We start from the raw sequence: 13442 nt of genomic DNA, 5'->3' as shown, positions 1-13442 counted from the left end.
AACAAACAGAACCTGAGCCTGTTTTAGGGTGTACCTATTTTCTTATCTTTGAGTGGCTGTAAATGGTATTTCCTTTTATTTCAGTTTCTGCACATTCACTGTTAGTATACAGAAATGATTCCTTTAATGTGTTGATCTTATATCCTGAAACCTTGCTGAACTCACATATTAATTATAGGAGGTGTGGGATGGGTTTTTTTTTTTTTCGTAGGTTATTTGGGATCTTCTATGTAAACAGTTATGTCATTTACAACCAGGGACATTTTTATATATTCCTTTTTTATCTGTATGCCTCACCATAATACCTAAAGACTCCAGTACTATATTGAGTAAGAATGGTGATAGTGAACATGCTAGCCTCATTCCCAATCTTAAGGGGAAAACATTCAGCCTTTTACCATTAAATATGATATGAGCTGTAAGTAATTTGTTATAGGGAATTAGTTGAGGTAATTCCCCTCTACCTTTGACTTGCTTGTCTCCTTAACATGAATGGGGTGTAGAATTTTGTCAATTTCTTTTTCTGTGCCAACAAATAGGATCATGTAATTTTTCTTCTTCAATGTAGTATGTCAATATGGTGGATTATACTGATTAACTCTTCTCCTTCTCCTTTTATTCTTCTTCCTCTTCCTTCTTCTCTGCTTTTGCTTCTTCATCTCTTTCTATTTTTCAAGGGGTGAACTATATTGATTTATCTTCAGGTTCACTGATTCTAACCCTTATTATATCCACTCTACTATTGAACCTGCCCATTGAATTATTTATTTCTAGCATTGTATTGTTTTCCTTTTTTTTTAAACAACTTCTGTATTTTACATGAAACTTTTCTTTTCTTTTTTTCATTTGTTTCCAAAGACTTTGTAATTGATTGCTGAGGATTTTTATGACAGCTACTTGAAAGTTCTCATCAGATAATTTTAACATCTGATTCATCTCAATGATGACATCTGTCATTTGACTGTATTTTTCTCATTCAAGTTTTCATTTTCTTGGTTCCTAGTATGATGGATAATTTTCAGTTGTATCTTAGACATAATGTCTATTGGGTTAGGAGATGCTGGAGCCTATTTAAATGTTTCATTTCAGCAGGCAGTCACCCTGTCTCACTGTAACATGCTAATCCTAGTCTATTTTGAGGACTGGAGTTCCTTAATAGTTTAATTTGCATAGCCATTGTGGTGTTACTATTTTACTTTTATTGCTATTTTGGTCTGGTGCCCCTAGGGGTCCCACTGGCTCTTAATGGTGCTGCCTGAGGAGGAATTTAGGAGAATTACTCAGGTGGGAGAACTGGGTATCCCCTTAGTGAAGAAAGAATTGCCAGATCTAGCAGGGAGATGTTCCGTGGCCAGATGCCCATTTGTGGTTGGATCACTCTATCTGTGCTTCTCTACCTCCAAATGCTCCAGTGTCTCTGTTGTGGATAGAAAAGAAGACCTTGTAGGTCAGGACACCTTCCATGGCTAGGTCTCTCCTTTCAGTCTATCTGCCTGCACTGGTGTTTCCCAGGACAGGTAGGCATTCTTAGGCCTGCAGGGGGCATTCTTTTGGGATTTGCTATATAGCAAGGACCCCCTGCCTGCAGAGATCTGGAGACAGCTTCCTAGAATAGGTGGTGTGATGCTCTGATGTCACTGGAAGAAGGTATCTCAGGCCCATGGTAACAAGAAGGCTCTTCTAACTAGTGAGCTGGTTATGTCTCTCTTTCAATATTTCTATTTTCTTTAATATAATTTATTGTCAAATTTATTGCAACACCCAGTGCTCATCCCAACAGGTGCCCTCCTCCAATGCCCATCACCCACTTTCTGCTCTCCTCCACCCCCCATCAACCCTCATTTTGTTCTCAATATCCAAGAGTCTCAGGGTTTGCCTCCATCCTTCTCTGTAACTTTTTTCCCCCTTTCTCTCCCCCATGGTCTTCTGTTAAGTTTCTCAAGATCCACATATGAGTGAAAACATATGGTATCTGTCATTCTCTGACTGACTTATTTCACTTAGCATAATACCCTCCAGTTCCATCCACGTTGCTGCAAAATGGCCAGACTTCATTCTTTCTTATTGCCAAGTTATATTCCATTGTATATATAAACCACAATTTCTTTATCCATTTGTCAGTTGAGGACATTTAGGCTGTTTCCATAATTTGGCTATTGTTGAAAGTGCTGCTATAAACATTGGGGTACAAGTGGCCCTATGCATCAGCACTCCTGTATCCCTTGGGTCAATTCCTAGCAGTGCTATTTCTGGGTCATAGGGTAGATCTATTTTTAATTTTGTGAGGAACCTCCACACTGTTTTCCAGAGCGGCTGCACCATTTGCATTCCCACCAACAGTGCAAGAGAGTGCCTATTTCTCCACATCCTCGACAGCATCTATAGTCTCCTGATATGTTCATTTTAGTCACTCTGACCGGCGTGAGGTGGTATCTGAGTGTGGTTTTGATTTGTATTTCCCTGATGATGAGTGACGTTTAGCATCTTTTCATGTGTCTGTTGGCCATGTGGATGTCTTCTTTGGAAAAGTGTCTATTCACGTCTTCTGCCCATTTCTTCACTGCATTATTTGTTTTTCAGGTGAGGAGTTTGGCGAGTTCTTTATAGATTTTGGATACTAGCCCTTTGTCTGATATGTCACTTGTAAATATCTTTTACCATTCCATCGGTTGCCTTTTAGTTTTGTTGATTGTTTCCTGGGCAGTGCAGAAGCTTTTTATCTTCATTAGGTCCCAGTAGTTCATTTTTGCTTTTAATTCCTTTGCCTTTGGGGATGTGTCAAGTAAGAAATTGCTGTGGTTGAGGTCAGAGAGGTTTTTTTCTAATTTCTCCTCTAGGGTTATGATGGTTTCCTATCTCACATTCAGGTCCTTCATCCATTTTAAGTTTATATTTGTGAATAGTGTAAGAAAGTGGTCTAGTTTCATTCTTCTGCATGTTGCAGTCTGGCTCTCACAGCACCATTTGTTAAAGAGACTGTCTTTTTTCCACTGGATATTCTTTCCTGCTTTGTCACAGATTACTTGGCCATACATTTGCAAGTCCAATTCTGGGTTCTCTATTCTATTCCATTGGTCTAAGTGTCTGTTTTTGTGCCAATAACATACTGTCTTGATGATGAAAGCTTTGTACTAGAAGCTAAAGTCTGGGATTGTGATGTCTCCCGCTTTGGTTTTCTTCTTCAATATTACCTTGGCTAGTTGGGGTCTTTTGTGGTTCCATACAAATTTTAGGATTGTTTGTTCTAGCTTCGAGAAGAATGTTGGTGCAATTTTGATTGGGATTGCATTGAATGTGTAGATTACTTTGGGTAATATTGACATTTCAACAATAATTATTCTTCCAATCCATGAGCATGGAATGTTTTCCATTTCTTTGTGTCTTCTTCCATTTCCTTCATAAGCTTTCTATAGCATAAAGATTTTTTACATCTTTGGTTAGGTTTATTCCTAGGTATTTTATGGTTCTTGGCGCAATTGTGAATGGGATCAGTTTCTTTATTTCTCTTTCTGTTGCTTCAGTATTGGTGCACACAAATGGAACCGATTTCTGTACATTGATTTTGTACCCTGTGACTTTGTTGAAATCGTGTATCAATTCTGGCAGACTTTTGGTGGAATCTGTCAGGTTTTCCATGTAGAGTATCAGGTTGTCTGCAAAAAGTGAAAGTCTGACTTCATCTTTGCCAATTTTGATGCTTTTGATTTCCTTTTCTTGTCTGATTACTGATGCTAGGACTTCCAACACTATGTTAAGCAACAGAAGTGAGGGTGGACATCCCTGTCGTGGTCCTGATCTCACAGGAAAAGCTCTCAGTTTTTCCCCATTGAGGATGATATTAGCTGTGGGCTTTTCATAAATGGCTTTCATGATGTTTAAGTATGTTCCTTCTATACTGATTTTCTTGGGGGTTTTTATTAAGAAAGATGCTGTATTTTGTCAAATGCTTTTCCTGCATCTATTGACAGGATCATATGGTTTTTATCTTTTCTTTTATTAATGTGATGAATCACATTGATTTATTTGTGAATACTGAACCAGCACTGCAGCCCAGGAATTAATCCCACTGATCATGGTGAATAATTCTTTTTATATGATGTTGAATTCGATTTGCTAGTATCTTGTTCAGAATTTTTGCATGCATATTCATCCAGGATATTGGCCTGTAGCTCTCTTTTTTTGCCGGGCCTCTGTCTGGTTTCGGAATCAAAGTAATGCTGGATTCAAAGAATAAGTCCCAGAGTTTTCCTTCCATTTCTATTTCTTGGAACAGCATGAGAAGGATAGGTATTAACTCTGCTTTAAATGTCTGGTAGAATTCCCCAGGAAAGCCATCTGGTCTGGCCAAGACTCTTATTTTTGGGGAAATTTTTGATAACTGATTCAATTTCTTCATTAGTTATGGGTCTGAATGTTCAATTTTTCTATTTCTTCCCATTTGAGTTTTGGTACTGTGTGGGTTTAGGAATATGTCCATTTCTTTGAGGTTGTCCAGTTTGTTGGCATATAATTTTTCATAGGATTCCCTGATAATTGCTTGTATTTCTGAGGGATTTGTTGTAATAAATCAATTTTAATTCATGATTTTATCTGTGTGGGTCCTCTCTCTTTTCTTTTCAAGAAGCCTGGCTAGAGGTTTATCAATTTTGTTTATTTTTTCAAAAAAAAAAAAACAATTCTTGGTCTCATTGATCTGTTCTACTGTTTTGTTTTGTTTTGTTTTTGGATTCTATGTTGTTTATTAGTGCTCTGATCATTATTATGTCTCTTCTTCTGCTGGGTTTGGGGTGTCTTTGCTGTTCTGCTTCTGGTTCCTTTATATGTACTGTTAGATTTTGCATTTTGGATTTTTCTTGTGTTTTGAGATAGGCTTGGATTGCAATGTATTTTCCTCTTAAGACTGCCTTTGCTGCATCTCAAAGGGTCTGGATTGTTGTATTTTCATTTCTGTATGTTTCCATATTTTTTTTTTAATTTCTTCTCTAATTGCTTGGTTGACCTGTTCATTCCTTAGCAGGATTTTCTTTAACCTCCATGCTTTTGGAGGTTTTCCAGACTTTTTCTGTGGTTGATTTCAAGTTTCATAGCACTGTGATCTGAAAGTGTGCATGGTATGATCTCAATTCTTTTATATTTATTGAGGGCTGTTTTGCGGCCCGTATGTGATCTATCTTGAAGAATGTTCTGTGTGTACTCAAGAAGAAGGTATATTCTGCTGCTTTGGGATGTAGAGTTCTAAATATATCTGTCAAGTTCATCTGGTCCAATGTATAGTTCAGGGCCATTGTTTCTTTGCAGATTCTCTGTCTAGATGATCTGTCCATTGTTGTACGTGGAGTATTAAAGTCCCCTGCAATCACCACATTCTTATCAATAAGACTGCTTATGTTTGTGATTGTTTTATATATTTGGGTGCCCCGAATTCGGTGCATAGACATTTATAACTGTTAGCTCCTCATGATGAATAGACCCTGTAATTATTATATAATTCCCTTCTTCATTTCTTGTTACAGTTTTTAAAGTCTAGTTTGTCTGATATAAGTTTGTCCAGCTTTCTTTTAACTTCCAGTAGCATGATAGATAGTTCTCCATCCCCTCACTTTCAATATGAAGGTGTCCTCAGGTCCAAAATGAGTCTCTGGGGCGCCTGGGTGGCTCAGTCGGTTAAGCGTCCGACTTCAGCTCAGGTCACGATCTCGCGGTCTGTGAGTTCGAGCCCCGCGTCGGGCTCTGGGGTGATGGCTCAGAGCCTGGAGCCTGCTTCCGATTCTTTGTCTCCCTCTCTCTCTGCCCCTCCCCCGTTCATGCTGTGTCTCTCTCTGTCTCAAAAATAAATAAACGTTAAAAATTTTTTTTTAAATGAGTCTCTTATAGACAGCAAATAGATGGGTCTTGTTTTTTTTAATCCATTCTGATACCCTACATCCTCTGATTGGAGCGTTTAGTCCATTACATTCAGTGTTATTACTGAAAGATAAGGGTTTAGAGTCATTGTGATGTCTGTAGGTTTCATGCTTATAGTGATGTCTCTGGTCCTTTGTGGTCCCTGCAATGTTTCACTCACAGACTCCCCCTTAGGATCTCTTGTAGGGGTGGTTTAGTGGTGATGAATTCCTTCGGTTTTTCTTTGTTTGGGAAAACCTTTATCTCTCCTTCTATTCTGAATAACAGGGTGGTTGGATGAAGGATTCTTGGCTGCATACTTTTCCTGTTCATCACATCAAAGATTTCCTGCCATTCCTTTCTGGCCTACCAAGTTTCCATAGATAGGTGTACTACCCTTATGTGTCTACCTTTGTGTGTTAATGCTTGTTTATCCCTAGTTGCTTTCAGAATTCTCTCCTTATCCTTGTATTTGCCAGTTTCACTATGATATGTTGTGCATAAGATCAATTCAAGTTATGTCTGCAGGAGTTCTCTCTGCCTCTTCAATTTCAATGCCTGTTTCCTTCCCCACATTGAGGAAGTTCTCAGCTATGATTTGTTCAAGTACACCTTCAGCCCGTTTCTCTCTCTCTTCTTCTGGAATTTCTATGATACAGACATTGTTCCATTTGATTGAATTACTTAGTTCGCTAATTCTCCCCTCGTGATCCTGGAATTTTTTTATCTTTATTTTTCTCAGCTTCCTCTGTTTCCATTACTTTATCTTCTAATTCACCTACTCTCCCTTCTGCTTCTTCAATCTGCACTGTGGCCACCTCCATTTTATGTTGCACGTCATTTATAGCATTTTTTAATTCATCATGACTATTTTTTAGCCCCTTGATCTCTGTAGCAATTGATTATCTGCTGTCTTCTATGCTTTTTTCAAGTCCAGTGATTAATTTTGTGACTATTATTCTAAATTCTTGTTCAGTTATGTTGCCTATATCTGTTTTGATCAATATTTTAGCTGTCACTTCTTCCTGGAATTTCTTTTGAGGAGAATTCTTCCATTTGTCATTTTGGCTAGTTTTCTGTCCTTTATGAGTTTTAAAAACTTGTTGTATACTCTGAAACTGCTAGCACTGCTATATTAAAGGGGGGATCATACACTGTCTAAGGCCTGCACCTTCAGGAGGTGTTTTTTGGAGAGTGTTACTTGCTCTCTGTTGTTGTGACTTTGGTTATTTTACTTCCTTACTCCTAGTGATGTTTTGGACCCTCCACCAGGTGTGCTTTGATTTGTTCCTTGAAGTAACCCTACGCCCCTTAAGGTTGTCCCAGTTTCTCCCTGATAGACTCTTTCTCTTTTCCTTCCAGACTCTTGGGGTTCAAAGTCCTTTGGCTTTAGCCCTTCTTTGTTTGAGAGATGCAGGAAATACAGATACCCCTACTTCTCTGCCATGTTGGTCCCTCTCCGAGTAAAATCTCTTATGTTTCTCTTTCAAATGCCAACAGCAGCTTTAGCATCTCTCTTTGGAAGAGTAAGTCTCACCTCGGGTCTGATGAAAAGGAGAGTGTTTCTCTGGCTTATTGTTAGTGGACCTCCAAATTGATCCTCTTTCCAATCCTGCAAGTTCTGTATTTTCCATGGTGTTCTGGCTCAGTTTGAATGGGGGATAGGGCTATCTGGGCTACTTTCTGTTCCTGGTTTGGGTGTCAGGAAACATTCAATCTAAGTACCCTCCTTCGTGTTGAATGGGGGTCATAAAATACTCTGCAGCTGTGTTTCTTCTCTAGTCCTAAGGTCCCTAATTTTAGTTTACCTTCTTACCACATTTCAGAGGTCTTTGATGGTTGTCCCTTGTGCTGCATTCAGGGTTGATAATTATATTTAGTTGCACCTATTTTTTCTTTAATTTAGGGGATGAGCTGGAAGACATGGTTCTATACCATCTTGTCCTGACCTTAACAAATCTATATGTTTTTCAAAACTACTTTTTCCAGTCTGAAAACTGTTCTCAGTATTTAAAATTGAATGTCAATAAACATGATATGTAAGTTGGATAGGAAAAACTATATAGCATCATTTTTCTCAGTCATTTCCATCATAATTTAGGGCTGTCAAGAGAAAGGGCCATTTATTTAATTAACTTCACAATTCAGAATCTTTAAGTTCTTTACAAAAAGCACTTAACGCTGTCATTATGTAACTCTATATGCATTGCATTGTCTCGGATGAGTGATGCTAAAAGAATAATTCAGATAAAAGAAGAAAACACATGAATGTGTGTAACAAGTTAATGTGACATACAAAATAAAATACAACTAATTCCTATATTACTGACAATTCTAACTCTAAAAGATAGCCATAGCTAAGCAACCTAAGAAATTTCATTTGAGAGCACTACCAGAAAGGACTATATAGAAAAAAAATTTAAGAAAATAAAATGTGTGCATGTGCATGTGTGTGTTTATAGAGATACAACTCCTAATGGTAAATTTAAAGGAATAGCAGGCATCTGTTGATTTTAACTGATGAATGTCATGGCATTCCTGCTAATGATGAAACAAGGAAATTCTGATTGTCATGTTATCTGCAGCAATGCAAACAGAAGTTGGTTTAAAAGATGATATATAACACCCAGAGAGCCTGAGGATTCAGAGGTGGCATCTATGACCCCAGAAACTTGCACCGTAGGAACAAATATTCAAGTCAGAACCTGAATATTTCATAGAATGTATCAGACTCTGTACCAGGTTGAATGATGGGTCCCAATAGATGTCTGTATCCTCACCCACAAATCTGTATATTATTTTATGGCAAAAGGGACTTTGTACACATTATTATGTTAAAGATCTTAAAATATAGAAATTAGCCTAGCTTCTCGGGCAGGGTCACAAAAGATAATGACAGAAGTAGGACTGGTGTTATATGAGGGAGAGATCACAAGCGAAGGAAAGCAGGCAGCCTCTAGAAGCTGGAAAGGCAAAGAAATAGATTTTCCCCTACAGTCCCTAGGAGGAACACAGCCTTGCCAACACCTTGATTTTAAAACATCTGACCTCCAGAAATGTTAAGTTACTAGATTTATCTTGTTTCAAGCCCTAAATTTGTGGTAATTTGTTGTAGCACTAATAAAAAAAACTAATAAAGCCTCCAAATAAGTTTTCCTCAAATTATGTTCACTTATACAATTTTATCAAAACTTCCTTTTCATTCCCTTTCTTATAAACCTATTCTGCCTGACAAATATGAGGGACAAAAATATATTTTCTGGAGTTAATTTTGGAAACCATATTTCTACTATGAATTATACTTTAAATATTCTGAAGATACAAAGGAGATTTTTATATCAAATGGATTTGTGTGTGTGTGTGTGTGCATGTGCAGAGTGAGTGCAAACATTACTGACCATCTATATGCACACACACCCTTCTTAGATAATATCAAATATTAACATAAGTTCTATGCAGGCACAGTTGTCTTTTTGTTTTTGTTTTTGTTTTTGTTTTCTTGTTCACTCCTAGGTTCCCAGCACTTGGAACAATTAATATTTGTTGAACAATGAAAGGTTAAATTGAATAAAAATACAGACTATTATAATATATTCATTCTGAGTTAGCAGTACTAGGTGTCTTTTGAGTTCAAGCTCTCCAGCTAAATCTAGTTCTTTATTTTTTATATCGAATTATCTCAAACTGACTTTGTATGTGGCTTTAACTCAAAATTACAATGCATATGGTTTTGGGAGGACTTTAAAAGTTTCTGTTTACCTATATTCTTACTGCTGACAAATTTCACTTGGTTGTGGTAATGAAAACAGAGATAGATTTATGTTAATGAAAACATGATGAGTAATTTTTTCTATAATTATCAAAAGAGTGGCTCAGAAGGGAGCCATATAGGGTGGAGTACATCCCAATGTTTTTGAAGAGGGAAGGATTAAAAATTCAACATGGAATACATTATGAAAAATTGATATGGATCAAATCCCATTACATCTAAACCTTTAGGGCATCTGGAGTGTTTACTGTGATGGAAGTTCATCATGAAAACACAGCTGGATATCACATTCCCAGGGAGAGGAGCTAAGTTAATATCACCCTCTCTGGTGAATTTACAAACATAAAAGATTACATTTTAATGGCATAAAGAAGGGAAGGGTTTAATATATAAATATGCATGCTTCTCCCCCTTTCCTTTTTCCAAGCTCCTGGATCATGGTAGGCAATCTCACTGCACTTTGCTTTAGGTGATGATAAACCCAAATCTTTATGCCAACACTGGTTATTGGAATTTTAGAGGTAAAGAGGAAGAGGAACAGGGAGGTGAGAAGCAATTATAACTTAATGAAATACAACATGTATTGTCAAATGGTATATTTTCTTCAGCATCTTTTATATTGACACTAAAATTTACTAAGAGAGAGGGAGAGAAAATAAGTTTAAAAAAAAGCATTTGTATAAACCATTATAATCAAATAATAAAAGTACTTTTGTGTCACATAAAATAACTTTATTTAGTTACCATCTTTATTTTTAAATTTTTTAATGTTTATTTTATTTTTGAGAGAGAGAGAGACAGAGCAGGAGCAGGGGAAAGGGGACAGAGAGGGAGACACAGAACCCGAAGCAGGCTCCAGGCTCTGAGCTGTCAGCACAGAGCGCGACGCGATGCTCGAGCTAACAACCAGTGAGCTCATGACCTGAGCTGAAATAGGATGCTTAACCAACTGAGCCACCCAGGTGCCCCTTAATTATATTTTAAAAGAACAACTGCAACTACTGATGACATAAACTGACTCATCTGCCCTTCTAAAATATCAATTAATCAAAATTTCTTGGTGAGATATATATATATATAATATATATTATATATATATATCTGCATATATATACATATATATCTGTATATATATGTATATAATCTATATATATATCTATCTGTGTGTGCGTATATACATATATCTGCAAATATATTTATACTACTTATAAATATATTTATACCACATAAAGCATTTTGAGGTATCTTCCCAATTTTTGTGACAGATTTTATTTTTTTTTTGAGGTTCATTTATGTTAGAGAAAGAGAGAGAGAGAGAGAGAGAGAGAGAGAGAGAGAGAGAAGACAAGCAGGGAGGGGCACAGAGAGAAGGAGACAGAATCTGAAGCAGGCTCCAGGCTCTGAGCTGTCAGCACAGAGCCCCATGCAGGGCTCAAACTCACGGACCGCGAGATCATGACCTGAGCCCAAGTCAGACGCTCAACTGACTGAGCCACTCAGGTGCCCCTGTGTGACAGATTTTAAATGAATATTTTATAAAATACTATTTTGCATTAAACCCAATATTGCAGAAAGTTCTACCTACAGTATTGTCAGGTTGATTTAATTTTCCTCAAACATCATTATCATGTCCTCTTTCTGCCCTTCCTTCAGTGGCTTCCTGAGAGATGCAGATTAAACAGAAAACAGTGAAATCTTTCAAGGCTTCACATGTTTTCTTGTTTGGTTTCTTCTTCTTCCCCTTCCTTGTCTTCCTCTTCATCTCACCCTCTTAACTCAGTCTCTCCAGTTAGTCATTAATTCCTTGCTGTGTGGTAAGCACAATTCTAAGTGCTGGTATCACTACAGGAATAGGATAGTCAGGACGTCTGTTCTCAGGGAGTCCCTCTAACAAGGAAGAACGTTTAACAGAACAAGCAATACTAGGCTTTAGCCAGGGAAGCCCAACTATAGGAGTTAAGAGCAAAATTTCTGGAGCTGAGTTTCAACACTGGCTTTAGAACCAACAAGTGCCTGACTTTTTGATGAGTTACTTACTCTTCCTCAGGCTATAAATTTTTCACCTATAGACAAGGGATGCTGTTGTTGCTGCTGATAATAATAACAATAATAATTATTATTATTGCTATTATTATATGATGATGAATGATTAGTAACTGCTTTATACTTTCACCAAGAATACTAAATGAGGTAATACTTTTATTGTTAGGGACTGAATTTAATAGCATGTGTATGCTTAAGGAGTTGAGTTGTATTTGAGAACTACCAACCATCTTCCTATGACTTATAAATGTTATGGTTTTAATAACCAAAAATATTCTCCTGGAATCAAACTTACTTGAAATAGGTAACCAGGATACCCGAAAATGGCCAACAGAATGATGTTCTTCCCAGTGTCCTTCTAAATTAAGGGCGTGAGTGTGATATTATTATCAGTAAATACATAACCTAATGTACTTGTGCAATCTACTGAAACCAGGGAGAAAGCAATGCCCAGGCTTGCAGCCTACTGCTCCTTCAGAGCCAGGTGGCATTCACACAGCACATGCTTCCCAAATCCTGATTGGCTGCCTGTCTTATCTGCTTCTTTTCAACCTGACAGGGGTCGATAAAGCACTGCAGAGAACAAAGAGGATGTGCAGAATAAAAATGGTGATGAAAAAATTGAGAATCTTGAATTACATTTGGTTTGGTGAATAAAGGACAGTCCATTCATTCTAGGATATGCATTTATTTGAAGCTCTAATTATTATTATTGAAAGACATGCAAGAGGGAGCATATGAAGCAAGGCCTGCAACTAGGCTCATTGTGAGATCATCAATGACCCAGGGAGCAAGATTAGGAGAAATAAAAGATAGCTTGTGAAATGAGTCACTGCGAGATCTTATGTTGGGTATTTTCACACAAATTTTTGTCCAGATCCTTTTCTGCTCATTAGTGAAATTACAGTGAAAGATAAATGAAGGGTGTCCACACAAAAAGCTTCAAGATCACCACGGTCATTACTTAAAAAAAATGATTTGCATTTCATTGCAGGGATATAATAATTCCATTAACACAAAAAGAAAAAAAGAATGTAGGGCATAGAGGAAATGACTCGGCTTGTGGAACAGTGCCATGTAATAGGAATCATCCTGGACCAGGAATTAGAGATCCTGGTAGGAGTTTGCATACATGTCTACCTGGCAGTACAACCCCAGGCCACTTAAGAAATAAAATAAAACCTCTATAATGGGGAATGCCCTCATCTGCTCAGTGCAGGCAGCCTTTAAAACCTATTTCAGGGGCACCTGGGTAGCTCAGTCGGTTGAGCTTCCGACTTCGGCTCAGGTCATGATCTCACGGTCGGTAAGTTCGAGCCCCGTGTCAGGCTCTTTGCTGACAGCTCGGAGCCTGGAGCCTTCTTCGGATTCTGTGTCTCCCTCTCTCTCTGACCCTCCCCCATTCATTCTCTGTCTCTCTCTGTCTCAAAAATAAACATTAAAAAATTTTTTTAAAAATAAAAAAAAATAAAACCTATTTCATATTTCTCAGTGTCATGCCAATTAAAGAAGAGAACCAAATGCAGTTCTCCTCATCAGCTATCACTACAAGCAACCCTGAAGACATTAATTCATTTAACTTCTTCTGATGGAGTTTTTTGGTTTGGATTAATACTTTTATCAAAGTATAGTTTTGTTTTTTCATCTATAGGTCTCAAACTCTTATTTGACTTATACATTCTTTAATTTTGTGTTGATAGTCACCACTTCTTCTATCCCCTTTCTCATCTTCTGTTTTCTTCTCTGG

The 13442-nt window shown here is 37.5% G+C and overlaps 1 protein-coding gene and 1 pseudogene across 1 annotated transcript in view; both read right to left on the bottom strand.

Annotated features, from left to right (window-relative positions):
- The window catches only part of LOC123383945, a 70077-nt pseudogene extending 62560 nt beyond the window's left edge, over positions 1-7517 (bottom strand).
- GRM7 (glutamate metabotropic receptor 7) overlaps positions 1-13442 on the bottom strand; it is a 1171176-nt gene that overhangs the window by 1029123 nt on the left and 128611 nt on the right. The gene's annotated exons all lie outside the window — the stretch shown is intronic.

The sequence above is a fragment of the Felis catus genome, chromosome A2 (genome assembly GCF_018350175.1).
Source record: "Felis catus isolate Fca126 chromosome A2, F.catus_Fca126_mat1.0, whole genome shotgun sequence".
In the NCBI taxonomy this organism is placed as follows: domain Eukaryota; kingdom Metazoa; phylum Chordata; class Mammalia; order Carnivora; family Felidae; genus Felis; species Felis catus.
This window is presented reverse-complemented; position numbering and strand designations above follow the sequence as displayed.